The following is a 15,931-nucleotide window of genomic DNA, read 5'->3' as shown; positions in this document are numbered from 1 at the left end:
AACAGTTTTTTAAAATTAATTTGCTGCCGAAATGTTCAATTCAGAGTAATTTATTCAACGGAATTTTATGCGGAAGTTGATAGAGGGAAAATTGATTAATTGATATTTTTTAACAATGCAAAATGCAGCAAGAAAAATATTCATATTTTCGGTTCAAAAATTCAAATTTTTGCGCGTTGACTGACGTAACGATTCCCCCACTATGACCCAAGGATCGTGGTCTTGCCCCTCCAACTACCTGCACGGTACAATAGGACCCCTTATTTTATAGTCATTGGCCTAATTGAGGTTGGGAGCTAGGTGAGCCGATTGAGCGCACTTTGCCCATGCCTGCTCTAGACCATTCAGATTATTGATGGTTACGTTATGTTATATAAAGGGACCAATAGGAACTTTGGACATACGGATTGGCGACTATATCAGCAAGGCTAGAGAAGGAACTCAGTAGCATGTTCAGGTGGCCTAAATCCATTTCTAGCATCGAAAGCGAAGTAGACTTCAAACATTCCGCCAAGATATCTGCATTTGATGTTGCTTTTCCAGCGAAAATAATGACAAGGAGCCACACCACCAATAACTGGTCGAATGAGAAGCCAACTCGGCTCAAATCCGAATGTGACAGTCAATGGGCGGTAGCAAGTTTTCACAGCTACAACAACCAGAAACCTGAACATCTTTCCAGCTATTCTGCTACATGCAGAAGAAGCGCTGGTGAGCAGGGTCGAAGACTTGTACAGGGACCTGTAGCGTAAATGTGAATACCCCAGTGCAATGGATAGAGGTTAGAGTAGTAGTTATTCCAAAACAGGCCAAACGCAGTTGCGACAACACCAAAGTGCTTGGGCCGATCAATATTACCTCCTTCCTGGCCAAAATTTTGAAAAGGCTGCTGGATAGTGATCAGAGATACTATCCCTTACTGCCCGCACGCCAGTCTGGGAAGTCCACAGAGACTATCCTACAATACGATAGTATATTGGATTGCACAATTCGACGGATAAGAATCGTTACCGCGACTTCTATGTTTCGACCTACGTTCAGGTGGGAAGCGGCTATCTGCATGGTGGCGTCATCTCCCAGCTACTCTAGATTATGGTCGCAAATGACCTTCTTGACAAACTCAATAATGTAAAAGTTAACATCTACAGTTACGCGGACGACATCTAGTCGACATTGCGGACGACATTGGATTACCGCAAGCTTAGACCAGGGCGCGGCAACCTGGGCTCATTAGGCTCACGCGGCTCCCAAGCTTCGTTAGTTAGAGCTGGGAGAGGGGCCTCATCCACTTAACAAAACTACCTGCTCTAATTCGATATCTCTCTCTGCTTGAGCTCTTGTTCGACCGACACCGGCAGAGGGCCACCGTGCGATCGAGCGGGAATTTTGATTTTCCATCAATTTGAATTATAAATATAATTTTTTTAATTCGAAATAGGCGGCAATATGAGGAAAAATTATTTTTTCGATGTTTTCATGATGAGGAATCTGCCTTGACAATTATTTTGTCTCCAGATGATATTAGCAGCAATGAAACAAATAAAATAAAATACTTGTCCATTCCTGAGCTGGAGCAGTAACTGTACCCAATAATATGAAGCAAACAATTCGTAGATGAATAGTGGTGTAAGTCTTATACCACTATTTGTCCACGAATTATTTTACGATGTAATTATTATATTATGAGCAATAGTTGTGATAGTCCTTGCTGAGGAAATGAATAAGAATAAAGAGATATAAAAATAAGAATTCTGAGAAGAAACTAGCAATGCACAGAACTGAGATAGCCCATAATAAATGAGAAATATGCGCGAGATTTTCGATGAAACGGTTTTATTAGAAAATCTCAATTTTCAATTTTTTAAAAAATTGTTGATCAATAATGTCCAAGGATTCTCCTCCAAATCTGCTCATGTCGAGGTAAAGTCTTTGAACTTGATTTTTTCTAATGACAGTTTTGGGGTTTGAAACGCGTACCGGTTTATTGGATATTGTCATTGCTTAGCAACAAACGAGGCAATATTCGAAAAATATCACAAGAAAAACCGTTTTACTTGTACCACGTGACGGAAAATGACAGCATTTGATTGATTGAAATTGGGATGAAAAAAACCATCAGGAATATAATATAATATATAATAGAATCTTCCAAAAATAACCGTGGCAAATTTTTATTTTTCACATTTAGAGTGGCACTATTTGGTAGGAAAATAATAATTACCGAAAGCCAATTCCTAAATATATTCTTGAGGGTTTTTCATTGTAAATTTTAATTTTTCTATTTTCTATTTAAAATTTGAAACTGAAAATTTGCGCCAATTCTGGCGGGTCAGCCATTTTTATGCGACTGGCACGCCACTCTACGTGGCCGGCTGCAATATCGCCACTGCTGGGACTTATTCGCTCACAATGGTTGGCTAATTGGGTACCCATTAGGATAAGAGGATTATTCTGACCCTAGTAATAGGCTGGGTCCCGACTACCTGAAGGTTGCCGGGTCCTGGCTTAGACCACAGGCGCATGCTCCACAACAAAATGCAAAAAGCGCTATAGTGCGTTGAGGACAGGTGTATCAGGATGAGGCTAGAGGTCAACTCCAGCAGGACAGAGCTGGTCCTGTTCACTAAGACGACGAAACGGATTGCAGCACGATCTTCCATTTTCGGCCCTGATGTATACTTCTTCAAGGATGTCAAGTACCTCGAGGTCTGGATAGACCCGAAATAAAATTGGGGCGAGTATGTGCGAGAGACACTTTTTGAGTCTACTGTAGAATATTCGGGCTGGATTCCCAAAAGGTGATGTAAATCTACTCGGCCATAGTAATTCTGCAACTCATATATTTCATCCTTTCCTCGATTGTTTGGAGGCCGGCTACAAGCAGAACCACCAATAGAAAGCAGACAGAGGGCGTGTTCAGGAAGGGCGGATTCACGACGCTAACATCCTACAATCTGAACTGGCGGAAAACAGGATTCGTGCCTAGTCATCCTATAAATAACTGACAAGGAGAAATGTATATGCATATACAGTGACAACCAAGAAGCTCTCAGGGAACTACATCGTATGTACCTGAACTGGGTTCCCGTCAAGGACTGCATTTGTACTTAAATCCATTACGACAGAAAACAAGTTCCAACTACTCTGGATACCGGGCCACTTGACACACAGAAGTAACCTTGAAGCAGATCGGCTGGCCCGCAATGGAGCTTTCTCACCATCCGAGAGTGCGACCCACTGAGTAGGCGTCACACCTCGCCTAATGAAAGCTCACCTCCACAAGTAGGGTCCCTGTGTCCATAAGATGGAACCGGACATACCTTCCCATACGATTAAGCATTGTTATGCCCTGGACAGTCTTCGATGTGATAAGTTCGGGATAACGTTACTGCGCGTATGTTACATTGAAGAGTTGGAAATTTATCTGCTAATCAGCTTCGTGAGACTCTCCCGGCTCTTTTGGTTTCATTCTAGCAAGTAAGCTCTGCTATGAAGTTGGAGCACAACGGCCCTAAGCTCGGCGGTAGGAGTTTCCTAATGTATAACATAGCATAACATAAACTCTTCAAACATAAAAAACATGAAAGAATATTGCGAAAGTTACGAAAGATCATCAATTATTGGGTAAGTTTCGTATAGAAAGTGAGGTGAGCGCTACATTTGAAAAATATAAAAAACATAGAAAATGGTTAATATCTTAAAAATGTGGCAAATATTGCGGACACTATGGAAACTGTCAAATTATTGGACAAATTTTGCCCATGAGAAGCAAGGGAGTCAAAACTCTGAAAATTTAACAAATATATATTCTTATCACATTCGATTTCATAATTCTCCATATGCCATCCTCTACGGAATGCGTTGGACCAATTTTTCATGCAAAATCAGTAGAATGAGCAGTATGACCAATTCATCGATACCATTTTCCCAAATTATAATCAATCTTTTCTTAAATTTATCAAAAGATATACAGGGGAGAACTCCTCGTGATCTCTTAGCAATTCCACAATCACTTATAATCACCCTGCCCGGCATTTACAGTTCCATTAGTGAGAGCTGGAAGGGGTGCCTCATCCATCTAACGAAGCTACCTGCTCTAATTCAAATTCTCTCTCTCCTTGAACCTTGATTCGACCGATACCGGCAGAGGGCATTTGATCGATTTGGAATATAAATAACAATTTTTCATTGGAAATTGACAGCAGAATTAGGAAAAAAAATGTTTCAATGCTTTCATGATGGAAAATCACCTTTCACTATCATTTTGTGTTTAGACCAGGGATGGGCAACTGCCAGGTAACTCGGAGCAAAGTTATAAACGCAAGTTAGGAATCCAATAACGATTATAACCATGCCAATTATAAGGGTCCTAGTACGCTCATAGTGGGGACAGTAGTGAGGGGCCTCATAGAAGTAGTGAGAAAAATATAAAAAAGAAATGAAAAAATTACGCATTGAAATCACTATTAAATTACTCTTAAAATTCAGTTTCCCGAATTGTTGACATCTTTTAACGTGCTTTTTAAATTTCTGGTCTAATAAAGACCTTACCGAAAAATATGTCAAAGAAAAAATAGCAAACATTGCAGTTTCTACCGACTGATGTTGATTCTGAATATAAGAAATTAATATTTTGTGAAAATAATATATTTTTTTTAATTTTCTTCAATTAACATTTTTTCTTCAATCAATTTCATTTCTTGAATAAATAATTGCGAGACCACTGGAACATGACATTGTGGAATTTGTTGCTTGCCTCGGAAATCGAACAGCCGGTTTTTACATTTTATTTGTAACATCTGTAACGTGACATTTTCCCGGGAGACAGAAAAATGCCCATTACCTTCGCCGTACTTCCCTTAAGCCTAATAAAACCTGCTAAAATTTAATGTTATGGGCGCCAGGTAATTTTTGACCGGAATTACCAAACCGGAAAAAGTCCTTAATCCTAAACTTAACTAACTTCGAAATTCATTGTATCGAAAATCGTACCTCAAACTCCTAAAGCTCTAACTCAAAAATATACTCTAAAATCAAAAAGGAAACCTGAAGGGAACGGAAAGGATGATTAGGCTTTGGGGAAAGGTGACGGTCCTGGGGTCGCTCAGTATGCCAGTTGTGGAGAGAGGGGTGGATCGTAGATGGGGGCAAGGTTACTGCAAAAATCGGGAAAAATACCAAAAAAAAGGAAACGGGAGGCGAGAAATAAATTAATGCAACAAAACATTGTCCTTACGTGTTCCGCTATTCATGTCAAAATCCGGTACAATAATAATAAATGATAAACAATTGTATTATACCAATCTGCTTCCGAATCTCACTAGCCATTTTTAATTTCCTCTAAATATTACGTTCCAGCCAAAAATCTCCAAATCCAATTTTAATTCTCCTTTTTAATTATCGCGAAATAGGTATTTCCTAACAAAAATCCAAATAAAACTTCAACTGCTTCCTTAAATCGCCGCGAACATAAATTATTTAACAAAATACGAGATATTTTGTTGATTCTCCCATACTCACACAGAATAATCGCATCGAAATGCGGCCTCAAGGATTATCGATCGGCGATAATCCGAGAGATAACCGAAATATTATTTTCGCCCGGGAAATCGATAATTTCCCGGAATCGGACCCTCAACGAGTGAGCGCGAGCGAAAGAGAGCGAGAGAGACGGCGCTATGCCTCGCTGCTCGGTTAGCAGCGAGGAGAAATCCACAAAATAAATCTGACTTCGATTAAAATTCGATAACTCGGAATCCGCTCAGCAGATTCCGGAAAACCCTGAACGATCTGGTTCCGGACATTATCCTCCACAACCCCACAAAATTTTAGGCGTAAGGGTACATAATTAGCCCTGTTAACGCAATTAATAACCACGAGGAAATTTAACACGCGATTCCGTTGCACGTAGCCGCTGGATGGCTGCCTCGATGACACCACATGCGAGAACCACTGGCCTTGTTCGTTGGCCGTGGACAATTTCACCCAAAATTTACCGTGGAAATACCCTCAAAACCTCCCAAAATCCCACCAATAACCTCTCAACCGCACTGGGGGATAACGCGGGCCGAACTTATTCGGAAAAATCCTCTCCAAACTTCTCCAAAACCACCCAAAATTTGGGGGACACAACCGTTGCCATTTCCATGGCTCGAAAAAATCTCTGACCGCCAATAATTTATTGGGGAGCCGCCAAACTCACTCCAGTTCACTCACGTGTGGATGTTACCGCGGTTAATGTGTAACTGATTTTCGGAGGTCAATGTCGCGTGACGCTGACCCCCCTAATCACGCCTACCAATCGACCGGGTGTCGATTGGTGGATCCCTCTACCTTATTCTGGGTCAAGCACTTCGCGGGAGAATTAATTCAAATTTGAATTAATTCCCAGTCATTAAACTTTATTTCGCGCTACTCATTTTCTCGTGATCGGGTCTCCTGGATCCTCGGGACCTCGGAACCTTAAGTAATAATTTTAATCCTAATCGTTATTTAATGTCGGCAATCCGCCGGGATAACGACTAATTTTATCCCGTGCGGCCTTCCACCCGTATTCAGTCTTGGCAATTCGTAGGGGTAGTGACTGACTCTACCCCGTACGACCTTCCACCCGTATTTAGTCTTTGGCAGTCCGTCGGGGTTGTTAATATTTTTACCCCGTACGGCCTTCCACCCGTACCAATCAATCCCTTAAATCCTTTCCTATGGAGCGCCGGCGTTTTAGCCGGGCCTACCCAACCCGAAGACTTACCCTTAACCTTAACCCTAAAATCCCTAAACCACCCCGAAGGGGGAAAATAATCATAATTTTACCATCCCCATAACTCCTTATTTTTCGCGCTCTCTCTCTCGTTATTATTTTTATTTGGGGCACTAACGGGCATCCCCGATGCTCGTTACACATCTGCTTTCAAAATTAATAAAAATGTCATGGTGGAGAAAATTTCACATTTTCCATTTTTGACTCATTTCCCCGCTTTTCCGTTTCTTCAGCGACATTTCTCCTCTTTTCCTTTTCTCAAGTGTTACTCCCACTTCGGTTAATTTCAGGCCCGTAAAAGCCCTTCACCCGACACATTGAGCTCCCATCTACCCTTTGTTATGTACTAATAGAGGTCGGGAGCACGACTTGCTCTCAGAGCAGAGGTTGCCCACCCTTGGTCTAGACGACACTTACACCAATTCAATATAGAAAATAGAACCATCGTCCAAAATTCTGAGGGAGAGCAATAACTTTACCCAATAATGTGAAGCAAATAATTCGTTGATTAATAGTTGTTGTTGATAAAATGAATAAATCTCTGATAAGATTTCTGAAGCCTGACGAAGACAACGGGTCTGAGAAAAACCTTAACAGCTAAGAATAAGCTCACTGAAGTGGACTGACTCCACTAAAAAAAATATTATATTGAGGAACGCAGAAAAATTTGCATTCAACATTTTAAAATTTCTACAATCGTTGGACAAACAAACCGAGGTTACGCCTGGATGAGGCCTATGCCGGCCCTTCAGTTTCTGATATACTGGCATGAAATGTAATACTCGAATAGATTTCGGAGGAATATGAAAAATATTCGTGCAAATTCAATTTATGTCATAAATCAATAGAAGTTTATGAATTGAATCGTCCGTAATCATTAATAATCGTAAAAGCGAAGGACAAAACTGGAATTACCGGTCATTAGTAACACTAATAATGATGCTCAATGGAAAAAATTTACCTTCATTATATGATACACTATCGTATAATAAAGGTAAATTTCTTCAAATCTGAGCGATGGAATTAGACTATCAAAAATGAACTCGAACAATGTCCAATTAGGGACAATTTTACGAAAATTTACCAGGAATACTCAGTTTTCCATGGTAAATAGATGGACAAATTTGTTACCTTTACCAGTTGATGTAGAATGTCCCGTATATACAAGTGGAGAAAGAAGTACACTATTATTTCACATTAAATAATGATGGAGAATATTACAAAATTAAAAGGTAATAAATACTACGAATGGTAACACAACTTTTCAGGATTTGTTACATGTTAAATAACATGTTAATAATAAATATGATAATAAATGACGCAGGGAAGAATTTTCTAAAAACTGTGGATTTGTATCTGAGAGAATAGCGTGGAGAGAATTGTTTAGAGAGATTGTGTGGGAGAAATTCAGGACTGAGAAAGGAGGAAAGAGCACGGAAAGGAGAAAGAATCCAGGACAGCCCAAGGACACTTGTGGTGCACGAGACTTGAGGCGGCCCTCAGCGTGAGTACCTCCACGTTGTCCCCTGCCCCAACGAAGTTTACCACGACCCTTTATATTACTTATAATATATCATATATATATAATCTCGCCAATGGTAAGCCTCTTGTTACGAATTTAGCTTAAATCAGCCGGTTACTCTTGTATGACAATTAGTTTTTCGCGATCGACCCCCTAACAACTATAATAATCTTGTACTCAAATCGGTTCCCGTTACTTCTCTGACTTTTGGTATTTCTATTAGATTCTTCCCCTACATGAACGGGTATTCGAATTTTCACTTAACCTCACCTGTCAAATGTGTTCTCGCTACATTGTGATCCTTTTTCTTCGACGAATCTTTTCTCGAGTACGAAATAATTATTTGATTGATAATTTATCTTAGGATTAAAGTTAAAAAGATACAGGTGCAAAAATACACAGAAGAGGAGTTAGAGAAGGAGCTGGCATCAGTGAAAACCGGGAAAAGTCTAGGAAAAGTGAGCAAGGCGTTTAATATACCTAAGACGACTTTGTATGAGAACCAAGCTGGTTTATCAGCTCTCAAGGTTGTTAAGAAAGGACCCTCATATGTTCTTTGGGGATATAGAAAAAGCAAAATATATTCATTGGATCATCTCCATGGGACAAAGAGAATTTTCTGTCTCACGAGTGCAGTTACTGGATAGTGTTCAATTTCTCGTCAAGACCAGGAAATAGAAAACGGTATTCACTCATAACCGACCGGGGGTCCACTGGTACACAGGTTTTCTGCAACGACATCTAAAACTGCGCGAGAGTTTATCGCAAAATTTGCCTGCTTAACGCGTTGATGTAACCAAGGAGAATATCCGAGGATGGTTTGAGAGAGCGAGAAGTTATTTAGAGGAAAAAAAATTGTTAAAAATATACCCATCGCGCGTATTCAATTGTGATGAGACAGCCATTCAGTTGTGCCTTTCAGGCAATTCAGGACTGACAAGGCAAGGGGGCCGAACAGCGTACAATTTTGTGGAGAATAACGATAAAGAGTGTCAGATCGCGCTTTTTTGCGATAACGCAGACGGAAAACTGGTAGAATCCATGATTATGTTCAATTACTCACGAATTCCTCCCAGCATTGCAAGTCTTATGCCCAAGGGACGGGGCATAGGTAGATCAGACCACGGCTGGATGACCGGAGTATCATTCTATGAGTGGACAACCAATATTTTTTACCGATGGTGTATCACGAATCAAATTGAATTTCCAGTGGTGTTATTCGTGGATGGACATACCTCTCATTTAACTTTAGAGCTCAGCGATTCTTGTCGAGAGCACAAAATCGAGTTGACAGAACTCTATCCTAGTACGACGTATATTCTACAGCCGGTGGATGTCGCAGTTGTTCGACCATTAAAAGCTTCTTGGAAGAAAGTGGTACCGCAGTGGAAATTAGAGACCAACAGTAATCAGCTGAAAAAAGATCAGTTCGGTATGGTTTTGAAACGTACTGTGGACTTAAATTGGGGATCCACTTTCCCAAATGGAATTAGAGCCACAGGACTTCACACATGATGGAGTAAACTTGGAGAAGCACTTCAAAACCACCACTTCGAAATCTCCGGTTGTTGATTCTCCCGCTGATCCAAAAAGATGAGTTTCTTGCAATCCTGCGAGAGTCAAACGGACGCTGATATTCATCGCCAGTTTTAGCTTGCTGTTAATGTTAAAGAATGGACTGGGGATTTATCACACACGAGTCTTTTCAAAATTTGGAGAAAAGTCGAGTCCCGAGAAATATCTAAGAAAAATCATCAGATTTCTAATTTTCTTACACCATCGACATCCAAGCGCACTGATTCACAGGAGATATTTGCCAGACCTTTGACCATTCAACATGGATTTTCATTAGTGGAGCAGTCAAGAAAATTTCATCAGAATCATCTGTAATTTATTTCCCGTTTCCGCTCGAATGATAAATGGGTTTTTCCATTTTCAAACATAGGATGCTAACAGATGAGACTGCAGTCCACTTCTAAGGGTATTTCCCCTAACTGAAGAACCAAACGATCGATCGAAGCATTTCAACACATTGCAACGATGGTATTGTCGTCTTCAACGTTCACCCTAACGGAGATTTACAATTGGTCAAAGATGTCAAACAGAAAGAAAGTCGAGCAGTATGTTCTGACACTAATCTAGACATCGGTCCATCCGTTAACTTGAACGTTGGGGAAGAAGAAAATGACTGCATTGATATCAATGGAAAAAAAAAATATATATATATATATTTTTTTACTTACATTTCATTTTCTTATTACCATAGTATTTCCATGGTTTGATAGGCACCCTTTCGTCTTGGCCTTTAGCCTCTTCTACTATCCTTTCATTATTTTTGCGGTGTCATCGGCCGACTTTCCTTACTGCACCCATTTGACTTCTACTGAGGGACAGCATGGAAAACCTCAGTAATGCAGCCGGCCGGTAATGCAAGGATTCTACTGTGTGCATCGGTTATACCGACTCGGTGAACACAGCAGCTCTCTACACCCGTGCCTAATGCCGGCAGTCTACACGTAATAGTTCTTGCTGAGGAAATCAATACGAATTAAGAATTCTGAACTATAAGAATAAGAATTCTGAGAAGAAAATAGCAACGGACAGAACTGAGTTAGTCCATAATAAATTACAAATATGCCCGAGATTTTCGATAAATGATAATGCTCAATGGAAAAAGCAGTTTTTATGATGCATTATCATTCCTACTTCATTCTTTTCTATTACCCACGATGGAGACGTCTACCACCTTCCGGCGGTCTCCATTGAGCAACATTCTAATATGTTGGCCTAGGGTAGAATCAAATTTGTAAGTATTTTTTACCAACTTTCTAGTCCCACGTTCTATCATTTCATCGAAATCACAAGTCATAAGGCATGGTCCACCAGAAAAATGATGAGAACATTTATTTCCTCATTGCAAATGCAATATGAAAATCTGCAATGGAATTTTTAAGAATATATTCCAAATATGACTGTGGCAAAATTTTATTTTCCACATTGAGAGTTGCAATATTTGGTAGGAAAATAATAATTACTGAAAACCAATTCCGAAATATATTCTTGATGGTTTTTCATTGCCAATTTTAATTTTTCAATTTTCTCTTATAAATTAAAAACTAAAAATTTCCGCCAATTCTGGCAGGTCAGCCATTTTTATTCGACTGGCACGTCACTCTACGTGACTGGCGGGGAATATCGTCACTACTGGGACTTATTCGCACTCAATGGTTCGCTAATTGGGTACCCATTAGGATGAGAGGATTATACCGACCCTTGTAACAGACTGGCTCCCGATTACCTAAAGGTGGCCGGGTCCTGGTCTATTGGTCCCTTCATCGACCAAGTAATAGGTCAAGGTAAATTTGAGTGATCGGGTTCTGTAATTTTGACTACTATGTGGTTTTTTGTTTACAATTATTTATCAACGCTTTAATTCCCTAAATGTGCAAGTGTTTATAATTCCCGGAAAGTCGAGACTGATTTCTCATTCATTTAATGCGCAACTGAAGGTCATAATCATAAGAAAAATGCGTATGAGCATCAGCGAATTCTTATCCGTTCGGGCACTGGTATCTCTACGGTACTGATTTCTACACGGCTTATAGCAACAAAATGGAAGGTCATGAGGTTTTGTACAGGGGATGATTTATATTTTCATCGCTTTGCAGGTAAGCCTATGTCAGCAGTATATGATTAAATTTCACATGATGCATACGACTGACGAATGTGAATTCCGGAGTTATAATCTTCATTGTGGTCTTACCCTATTTTCAATGTGTTGAACTTTCATTACTTTGCTGTTGATTATCACGAATTTTTCTGAGGAATAGTGGTTGGATTTTTAACCAATTTCAAAATACAGAGATATCAACTAGGAAGCTCGCTGAACTTGCTCTATAATATAATCACGCTTCCAATGTTCACAAAGTCAATGATAAATGGAAGATATTTCGAAATATATAAAGGGTCGAAGTCCTTGCGATCCTCTAGTATCTGAATCTGGAATCAGTTATAATCAACCTGGCTGATTCACTGCAGGCTTGAATACGTGGGGATTAATATTGATTACCAGTATGCACAGCCCCGTAGTGATGAATCCTGCATCATAATCAAAATGATAACTCTTCTCGAATTCGGCAGACGGTGTGAAATAATTCGAGACTGCTATTCCAAGAGGAGTTTCGTACAAAGGTACAATTATGAAATAATCGAGAGTGTACCAACATTATTATGTATCATAATCACTTGAGGTATTCGGGAGACCAACAACCTAACTATGGAATCAACTATTGCGAGTATGCTATAAGGAGTCATCTTTAAGGGGTAGAAGTACGCAAACTTCATTATATTATTTTGGTCATTGGGCTTATGTATTGAAGTTTATGAATATTAAAGTTTACTTATTTACCAAGTTATCTCTTTTAAAAAATTTATCTGATACAAATTCTGAAAGATGAGTATAGATACGCAAAGCCCTTTCAAGCAGATAAGTATGCACTGAAGATTATTTTCGCAGTTTCAGCAAGGTTTCTTGTTGGCGTCATTAGGATTTTTATGGATCTCCAGGCATTCTTGCTGGTTTCTTTCGAAATATGCTGAGCTTTGGTCAGCGCTTTGCCACATGAACAGAGGATCTCGTACACTCCTGGTGTGCTCAGTAGTGGTGTTGAATCCTTTGCATTTGGCAGTATTCGGTCGATCTTCTGTGGAGATTGGAACATGGTTCGAAGGCTGTGCTTGCCGATTACTTTGCTTATGCGGTTCGTTGTGCCTTTCAAATAGGGGAAAGAGGCCACTTTTGTTCTTTCCTGGTGTGCTTCAGGATTAGTCTATACTGGTGGAGATAGAAGCTTCCTCTCTAGTTTTTGTCGAATCTGATGGATGGTGTATATCCATTCTTGGTTAGAGCAGTCTCAAGATTTTCAACTTCACTGTAAACATCAGAGTGTTGGGATACTATCAGGGCTCTGCACATCAAGGAGCTGAACACAGCACTTCTGAGTAGGGTGGTAATGGGAAATGGCATTGAAGTACCCATCTGTGTGAGTTGGTTACGATATACTTGCTGACCTAAAGTTCTGTTTTCATTACGGCGAACCAGCACATCCAGGAATGGATACCTTCCCTCTTCGGTTTCCAGAGGGCAGGTTTGGCCAGATGACAAAGGTGTCGTTAGCATAGCTGAACCACTCAGAAGGTTTCAGCGGTGCTAACGTTAATACTTCCTCGAAATGTTTTATAAATATATTTGCAATAAACAGCTTACCACGATGTCATATCGAAAAGTCTTAAGATTTCGCATTTTATCGACTAAATCTAAGGAGTTCTGAATGTATGAACTAGTCAAACCAGTCAGTTTTTGGAGAGGAAATGATTCTGTGAGAGTGAGAGATTTGTTTGAGATTTGAAAAGTTTCTTGCTCAATTGCCCGAGTAGGATTTTTCCTGAGGTTTGAGTAAGCTCCGGAGTTTCGCAACATTGTATTGCACATTACCTTTGTCCGCTGGAAGAATAATCATATCATTCTTCTCTTCAAAAGTTCGCAGTGTCAGGCGCTCGTCCCCGGCGATATTGTCACTGGGAAGAACAGTTGTGTGGAGTATGTTGAATAACAGTCTGTAGATGCTATCACAAATATATTCATGGAACACTTCGAGAACGAAGTATTGACGTCAGGTATGTTGGTGACACCATTGTCATCTGGTCACATGAAAAGACAGCCCTTTGTCAATCTCTGGAATATTTTAATTTTCAACAGACGAGGATGAAGTTCACCATGGAAACCGAAGAGGAAAGGTATGGCCTACTTCTCGATGTCGTAGTTCGCTGTAACGAAGACAGAATTTTGGGCCACCAGGTATACCGCAAGACCACTCATACAAAAGTTACCTAAATGCCACTTTCCATCACCAGCCTGCTGAAAAGAACTCTGCGATCAACGTCTTGATGTACAACGCTTTCTTAATTTCCCAACCCTCTAATGTCGACAATGCAGTTGAATATTTTGAGACCGCTCTGACCAAGAATGGATGGTACATCCACCAAATTGGAAACGTCAAACAAAAACTACAGAGCTAATTCCTATCGCCCCCAGAGGGGCCGATTCTGAAGAAAACCTGAGAAAACCAAAAATGGACCTTCTCTCTTATTTGAAATGAACAACTGACCGCATATGCAGAGTACTCGCCAAGCACAACATTCGAACTACATCCCCACCTCCGAAGAAGATCCGACAAATGTTGCCAACTACAAAGGATGCAAGACCACTCGTGAGCACACCAAGAGTGTATGAGAGCCCCTGATTACATGGAAAAGTGTACATTGAAGAAACCGGGAGGATGATCAATGCCCGGATTAAGGGACATCAGTGGGGCTCCAATAGGACCACTTAGAAGAGTCTGCCCTGCTGACCACTGGATGAACACTGAACATACCATTCAGTAGGATTAGAATAGAATGTTGGTCAAATTAAAAAAAATATTCGAAAGAAAACAGGGAGAGGTCCTAGAGATCGATCAAAATGCTAACAACCTCAAGGAGGATAGAGGATATCAAGTGAACCCTATCTGTAAAGCCGTCCCCCTGGTGTTTTAATTGATCCCTTTAAAAAATCCAATGTAACGTGTTTTGAAACCGGTTGATACGATATATATATTGCCCCAGATTTTGGTTAATTGTGTTATTGTTAAATATTTGGATATCCAGCATTGTCAGCGTGACACATGCCAGCATAACTGGATTATGCTGACCAAGTAATGACACACAAACAATTATGTATTGAAGAGGCCGTTTGGGTATGCAGAAGGCAGATCCAAATCGGGCTCCGACATGTGTTAGTCGTAATCTTTGTAATCAGTCAGATGGCACAACTAAAGTAATAAACTCTCATATCTTAATACCTATAAACTATTGGTGGGATTTATCCCTTCGAGCCTAGACCCTACAATAAAAATACGTACCCCCCACGCCAGGTAGTACATATATTTATTTTATTTTTATTCTAAAATTGGTTCGTTTTTCTTTCGTGCTTTGGACCTTTTAATTTTATAATCTCTCTGATTATAGCTCAGAGTCTGAATCTGAATGTTTGAATTCCGATTCTTATATATCTATCGTTAAAAAATGAAATGAAAACTCATGTAGTAGCACCACAAAAGTAACAATACGCGCGCGTGAGATGCGGTGAACTCCCCACCCCCCCTTGCCCTTCGTGCACTTCTCGTATGTCTACCACAACCACTGTAGGAGAGGTCAAACGCACCATCTATCCGGAAGAATATTTTGTTCGTCCAGATTTTTTAAGGAATTACGCTCTCAGTGATTCAATGTAATAATCTCTAATTTAGAGAATTCACTTTGGACCAAGTGTATTATGAATAGGTAACATGACGCGCTCAATGTAAAAATGCCATTTTGACTACCTCTATTTTGCTTATCATCGGTTTCGCCTACCACTGTTGATAATTGACTTAACGTTTGTAAGGAAGTTTGAAAAATCAATATTTAATTATATCGATGGGTAAACTATGACTGTTTCCTTTGATGTCATTTGTGTTTTGTCGTTATTCAAGATTCCTTGTTTCATTTAATATATGTTGACATGTGTTCGAACCCGATAATATTACTTTCCCACAATTTCGCATTCTCGC

The 15,931-nt window shown here is 40.0% G+C and overlaps 1 protein-coding gene across 7 annotated transcripts in view; it reads right to left on the bottom strand.

Annotated features, from left to right (window-relative positions):
* LOC105264494 (probable cytochrome P450 49a1) overlaps nt 1-15,931 on the bottom strand; it is an 84,617-nt gene that overhangs the window by 37,721 nt on the left and 30,965 nt on the right. The window lies entirely within an intron of this gene.

The sequence above is a fragment of the Fopius arisanus genome, unplaced genomic scaffold (genome assembly GCF_000806365.1).
Source record: "Fopius arisanus strain USDA-PBARC FA_bdor unplaced genomic scaffold, ASM80636v1 scaffold00022, whole genome shotgun sequence".
In the NCBI taxonomy this organism is placed as follows: domain Eukaryota; kingdom Metazoa; phylum Arthropoda; class Insecta; order Hymenoptera; family Braconidae; genus Fopius; species Fopius arisanus.
The sequence above is the reverse complement of the archived record's forward strand: the minus strand, read 5'-3'. Positions and strand labels throughout refer to the sequence as shown.